Source organism: Haliotis rufescens, unplaced genomic scaffold (genome assembly GCF_023055435.1).
Source record: "Haliotis rufescens isolate VD_foot unplaced genomic scaffold, xgHalRufe1.0.p SCAF_18, whole genome shotgun sequence".
Taxonomy (NCBI): Eukaryota; Metazoa; Mollusca; class Gastropoda; order Lepetellida; family Haliotidae; genus Haliotis; species Haliotis rufescens.
Genome location: NW_025963868.1, coordinates 10,396,435 through 10,403,758, shown reverse-complemented (window position 1 = coordinate 10,403,758; position 7,324 = coordinate 10,396,435). Strand labels below are relative to the sequence as shown.

At 35.5% G+C, this 7,324-nt stretch overlaps 1 long non-coding RNA gene across 1 annotated transcript; it reads right to left on the bottom strand.

Annotated features, from left to right (window-relative positions):
• Positions 1 to 5,510: 5,510 nt before the first annotated feature.
• On the bottom strand, positions 5,511 to 6,858 carry LOC125381478. Its single transcript, XR_007221795.1, has 3 exons — positions 6,840 to 6,858; positions 6,145 to 6,404; positions 5,511 to 5,837 (listed from the first exon to the last, which is right to left on the bottom strand). It is a non-coding gene; the product is annotated as an uncharacterized LOC125381478 (long non-coding RNA).
• Positions 6,859 to 7,324: the final 466 nt, after the last annotated feature.

Here is a 7,324-nt window from a genome sequence, read left to right as displayed (position 1 = left end):
GGAATGGCTATGTTAAGTTGTTTCATGCTTTTCAGGGATGTTTCCACTTTGGCTTTCTGACATTTCGCTGTATTCTTTTGAATAACTGTGACCTTGAACTCTGTGTTTTGTCCTGATTTCCGCTTTTTTACCTCTTAATTTCTGAGGTGATGGTCAAGAATTCCTCTCCTCTGTCTTGTCAGCGTTTGGCCTTAAAGCACTTCATTCATGTTTTGTTGGCAATTCTCTTTAAGGGTATTATTTTTTATAAATGTTTCACACAACTCATAGATGTTTAAGGATTCAGGTGAAAAAGAGCTGTAATGTTTAATACTTCCATTTAAATTGTAAATATGTAGACTTGAGAGCTTGTACTTCCCTATGTCCTTGTGTGTCGTTATTACAAAGAAGGCACAGACTTGTTATATGAGGGCTGGTGAAAAAGTTCAAAGCCTGACTAACTTTCAACCAAGGGCCATAACAAAAAGTGAAATAGTCAGTGTAGTACATTGTTTGAGTAGTTCATTGCAATTGTATTTGGTGTGTTGAGGCCGTTCATATACTAGTGACAGCCAGTTGAACGTGATTGGGGTTCAAATGGACAGAGGAATGGAAAAGAACTAGTACTGAGCAGTCACCAATTTTTTTACTTCGTACAAAAGTACTCCCAAGGAAATTCAAGACTGCATGTCACAAGTATATGGGGATAAGTGCCCTAGCTATTCCACTGTTAAACGGTTGACAGCTATGTTTAAGGCTGGTAGAACAAGCCTTGATGATACCCCTAGGTTTGGTCGTCCCTCAACTTCCATCCATGAAGATTTAATCAAGGAGATGGAAAAACGTATCCTGTCGAATTACATAAAATAATGATTATTTTAAGTATACAGTGTGCTTGGTTTATCATTTGAGCTGCTGTCAATTATTAACAAGAGCATTATCACTCTAAGTGCGAGTTCCAAGCTGCCAATATTCGGAAATTTTCGCACCTGGCTGATGTTCAAAATTCAATAAAGGGGGGACTGTTGATAATATTGATGGTATTACCATATTCAACCAGATCAGACGGCCAGAGCAACAAAACCTATCACAACACACATGCCACATACGTGCCTGACAGAACGGATTTGTCACATCTAGATGCCAAGACAACACAAGGAAATATTCATCGGCTTCACCGGGTAGGACAGATCGCTAAGAATATGTATGTCTAAATATATTTCATCATGTATTATAAACATTCAGAACAATTATCATTGGTTAACACTATGGAATTTCTCAAGAACTATCCTTCAACCATTGTCATACAGGTATTTCTCAGAGACCCCAAGTACTATGGGGAGTGTGTCCAGGTATTTGATGAATTGAGTGCCCTACAGGAAAATGCATTCAATGTGGCTGGGAGAGGTACCGTAATTTTAATCATGACAACATTCCTAACAACCTCTTTCATTTGTTACTATTATTTCAGCTTGACCTTACTTCTGCAGTGTGTATTAACTTCACATAAAATCAATGATGCATAGAGTGACAACTACCAAGGCTACAATGTACCATGTTTTCTAGAAAACGTCCCTGTCACTCACTGTCTTTATGAGACACTGTGAACTCACAAGACATGCAACAACTAATAACTTTTGTGTTCATGCTTTTTTCATGTTTTACGGTTAATATTGTCTTGATACATGTGATAGTAACTGAACTCTTTTCAGGGTGCAATTTCGATATATTGTCAACCTTACTTGTGCAGGCTGCAGTTAACAACTGGTTACGCAACAGGAAAAGGAACTGTCAACTTAAATATAACCTGATTACTTTTCCTCATTATACTTAACAGAACACACATTTACAATCTACTTGCTTTGAACAGATTAATATCGCTTGAAATATTATCGAGATCATTAAACCACTATTTCGTGACCTGATTATGCACCACAATAGTACCACTAAGCTTATTTTTCGTCCAAGGTGGGGAATTCAGGAGTGTCCATGGTTTGAGTCAAATTTTCATGACGTCTTCATCTTTTGATAGAACATACATATATCTTTACCAAATTATCTACCGGACAAATTTGATTACAATCCGTCAGTGTCCTGGAAAATAAGCATTTATCTGTTCTAAAACTAACAAAATTAATCATTCATTCCATCAAAGACATTGTTCGTTAACCTTATTGATGCATGGATTGAAACAAGTCGTGATGAGGGAAGGCTTTCACATTTCAAGGTCCTGATTGAAAGTTTTTTTTGTGTTGCCACAACAGTTGATGTAAACAATATTTCTTTGGGTCGCCACAACAGTTGACATAAACAATATTTCTTTGTGTTGCCCCAATAGTTGATGTTAATAGTATTTCTTTGTGCTGCCACAACAGTTGATGTAAAAAATATGTCTTTGTATTGCCACAATAGTTGATGTAAAAAATATTTCTTTGTGTTGCCACAACAGTTGATGTAAACAATTTGTCTTTGTATTGCCACAACAGTTGATGTAAACTATATTTCTTTGTGTTGCCACAACAGGTGATGTAAATAGTATTTCTTTTTGCTGCCACAACAGTTGATGTAAACACTTTTTCTTTGTGTTGCCACAACAGTTCATACAAACAATATGTCTTTGTGTTGCCACAACAGTTGATGTAAATAGTATTTATTTTTGCTGCCACAACAGTTGATGTAAACAATATTTCTTTGTGTTGCCACAACAGTTCATGCAAACAATATGTCTTTGTATTGCCAAAACAGTTGATGTAAACAATATTTCTTTGTGTTGCCACAACAGTTGATGTAAACAATATGTCTTTGTGTTGCCAAAACAGTTGTTGTAAACAATATTTCTTTATGTTGACACAACATTTGATGTAAACAATTTATCTTTGTGTTGCCAACAGTTGTAAACAATATGTCTTTGTGTTGCAACAACAGTTGATGCAACCAATATTTCTTTGTGTTGCCACAACAGTTGATGTAAACAATATTTCTTTTGTGTTGCCACAACAGTTCACGTTAACAATGTGTTTTTGTGTTGACACAACAGTTAACGTTAACAACATTCCTTTGTGTTGACACAACAGTTAACGTTAACAATATTTCTTTGTGTTGACACAACAGTTAATAAAACAATATTTCTTTGTGTTGCCACAACAGTTGATGTAAACAATTTGTCTTTGTATTGCCACAACAGTTGATGTAAACTATATTTCTTTGTGTTCCCACAACAGTTGATGTAAAAAATATTTCTTTGTGTTGCCACAACAGTTGATGTAAACTATATTTCTTTGTGTTGCCACAACAGGTGATGTAAATAGTATTTCTTTTTGCTGCCACAACAGTTGATGTAAACACTATTTCTTTGTGTTGCCACAACAGTTCATACAAACAATATGTCTTTGTGTTGCCACAACAGTTGATGTAAATAGTATTTATTTTTGCTGCCACAACAGTTGATGTAAACACTATTTCTTTGTGTTGCCACAACAGTTCATGCAAACAATATGTCTTTGTATTGCCAAAACAGTTGATGTAAACAATATTTCTTTGTGTTGCCACAACAGTTGATGTAAACAATATGTCTTTGTGTTGCCAAAACAGTTGTTGTAAACAATATTTCTTTATGTTGACACAACATTTGATGTAAACAATTTATCTTTGTGTTGCCAACAGTTGTAAACAATATGTCTTTGTGTTGCAACAACAGTTGATGCAACCAATATTTCTTTGTGTTGCCACAACAGTTGATGTAAACAATATTTCTTTTGTGTTGCCACAACAGTTCACGTTAACAATGTGTTTTTGTGTTGATACAACAGTTAACGTTAACAACATTCCTTTGTGTTGACACAACAGTTAACGTTAACAATATTTCTTTGTGTTGACACAACAGTTAATAAAACAATATTTCTTTGTGTTGACACAACAGTTAATGTAAACAATATTTCTTTGTGTCGCCACAACAGTTGATATAAACAATATGTCTTTGTGTTGCCACAACAGTTGATCTAAAAAAATTGTCTTTGTATTGCCACAACAGTTGATGTAAACTATATTTCTTTGTGTTCCCACAACAGTTGATGTAAAAAATATTTCTTTGTGTTGCCACAACAGTTGATGTAAACACTATTTCTTTGTGTTGCCACAACAGGTGATGTAAATAGTATTTCTTTTTGCTGCCACAACAGTTGATGTAAACAATTAGTCTTTGTATTGCCACAACAGTTGATGTAAACTATATTTCTTTGTGTTCCCACAACAGTTGATGTAAAAAATATTTCTTTGTGTTGCCACAACAGTTGATGTAAACTATATTTCTTTGTGTTGCCACAACAGGTGATGTAAATAGTATTTCTTTTTCCTGCCACAACAGTTGATGTAAACAATATTTCTTTGTGTTGCCACAACAGTTCATACAAACAATATGTCTTTGTGTTGCCACAACAGTTGATGTAAATAGTATTTATTTTTGCTGCCACAACAGTTGATGTAAACAATATTTCTTTGTGTTGCCACAACAGTTCATGCAAACAATATGTCTTTGTATTGCCAAAACAGTTGATGTAAACAATATTTCTTTGTGTTGCCACAACAGTTGATGTAAACAATATGTCTTTGTGTTGCCAAAACAGTTGTTGTAAACAATATTTCTTTATGTTGACACAACATTTGATGGAAACAATTTATCTTTGTGTTGCCACAACAGTTGTAAACAATATGTCTTTGTGTTGCAACAACAGTTGATGCAACCAATATTTCTTTGTGTTGCCACAACAGTTGATGTAAACAATATTTCTTTTGTGTTGCCACAACAGTTCACGTTAACAATGTGTTTTTGTGTTGACACAACAGTTAACGTTAACAACATTCCTCTGTGTTGACACAACAGTTAACGTTAACAATATTTCTTTGTGTTGACACAACAGTTAATAAAACAATATTTCTTTGTGTTGACACAACAGTTAATGTAAACAATATTTCTTTGTGTCGCCACAACAGTTGATATAAACAATATGTATTTGTGTTGCCACAACAGTTGATGTAGACAATATGTATTTGTGTTGCCACACTAGTTGATGTAAACAATACGTCTTTGCAACAACAGTTGATGTAAACAATATTACTTTGTATTGCCACAACCGTTGATGTAAACAATATGCCTTTTTTTGCCACAACAGTTGATGTAAACAATATGTTTTTGTGTTGCCACAACAGTTGATGTAAACAATATTTCTTTTGTGTAATGCTTTCACAGACAGACATTACAGTTAACCATGGGTTGAATGATGTTATTTTAATTGATGTAAAGAGCACTCCTTTATGCAACCCTATCACAGACACGGGGAACGTAGTTAATCATGATCATGTTGATGATAATGGCGACGATGACAAAGACGATGACAATGACTATGACAATGAAAATGACGACGATGATGATGATGCAACATGTAATATTGAAACAAACACAAGTCAGCTCAACTCACAACTCCAAAGACTCGAAAGTATTTATTAAAATAGACCAATTCTTTTCCTTCTCTTATACTCATCTGTTATTTTAATGCATCAGGAACATTACTTTTGTCTGAAGTTCGCTACTTTCATAATGATACAATTCTTTTCTGTAGTACACATATGATGATACTGATTCATAAGTAAATCAGTTTTGCCTTAAATGTATCAGTTTCTCCAGACACAACACAATGATACTGAGTACGGTCCCCGCACACACGACGATGAAACCACCTCCAATCTGGTTCACTGTGATTGACTTCAAGATTCGTTTTTGTGGACAATTTGTCAGGTTTCTCTTGACAGTCCATTTCGCCCAGATTACGTCTAGTATGCCACTCGCGGTGAGCTGCGACATTCTGCCATTGAGACAAGAAAACGCTTGAGTTCTGCTGCTTGAACACAGACTTCCACAAATTCACATATTGCGCTGATTTTATGTTGTGTAAAATGTTATCCGTACAATTTACGCACTAAATACACATTAATACGATTCCACTAGTTATCTGCTTTGGTGACATTTATTAAATGCCATCAAGGAATTAACTTGGTAATCTTCAATTACCAGTTAATAGTTGCAATGTTTCCGTTTTATGTATTTCATTACAGTTTTAACTATTGCAACTTGATTAATATATGTTGACTGAAGATTTTATCTCAACTTACACGTTCTCGAAGTCGGCTTTCAGGGGGGACCTTTGAGGCAATCCAAATGCCACGTGTAACCACAGTACACTTTCTCCTAGAAGCTCCAATTGGCAGTCTTCAGACATTAGGCGGTTTGTAATTGAGGCATGCTCCACAAGGGCATACTTCTCACTTCTCACTCTTTTGAAATGACTCTCAACATTGGAGGCAAGAAACACAGGGTCGTTGGCAGCTATCTTGGCCCAAATCCTTCCATTGACACTTGATGGAAGACTTGACTGACAATGTAAAACTTCATTAGAAACTAATTCATCCATACATTGTACACAATTCTTTAACAACAAGGCTAATCCAAAACACATCAACTATATAAGTCTCTCGCATTGCTGGCAGATGCTCAGCTACATTATTCAAGTCACATCATTCATGTCATAGAAGTAGGGAATCACAATATGCTGATACCGCCCTGTCCTTAATGTGAAATAGATTTCTAGCAACTTATTTCAATAATGATCAGGGCACAGTCGTTGAGTGTATTGCAAGAGGTTCATTTTTTAATATATGAAATAATATGTGCAACTTAACGTATTGATAACTGTGGTTAGCTTTGCTGCATCTTTTCTATAATAAACATGTAGCTCATCAAAATGCAATCCTGTACCTTACTGTACCATACACAACTGATTTGGACCATGTAGTTAGCTCATCCATACCTTTAGTGTATGACTGTGCATGTCACCAATTCTCGTACCAACATTCTAATGAACCCCATTATTTGTTATCAGGTCATCATCGCGGTGTGCATTGTGAGAGTATCATCATAAAACACACAATAAGACATAACCTAGGCTTAATTTGATGGACAAACTTATTTGGACCTTGAAATTAGCTGACCCGTACATTAAGTATGTGACCAGATATTCCACCAGGTCTCTTCCCTATAGAATAGTCACTGTCCAGAAGCCCCTCTAGGTCAGAGAAAGGTTTAACATCAGTCTGTGCAGACATAGCGGCGACCAGGTTGGCACAGTAGACTGTCGCCATCACCATCATCAGCATCCACCATGACGTCACCAACACCTTCCCGGGTAGAGTTCTAGGATATTTACTAAAACCTGCAAGTACAAAAGTAAGTAGGTATCTCCGAAAAGTATGCTTACTGTAACACTTTCAATAGACCCAATATATTGAACATATT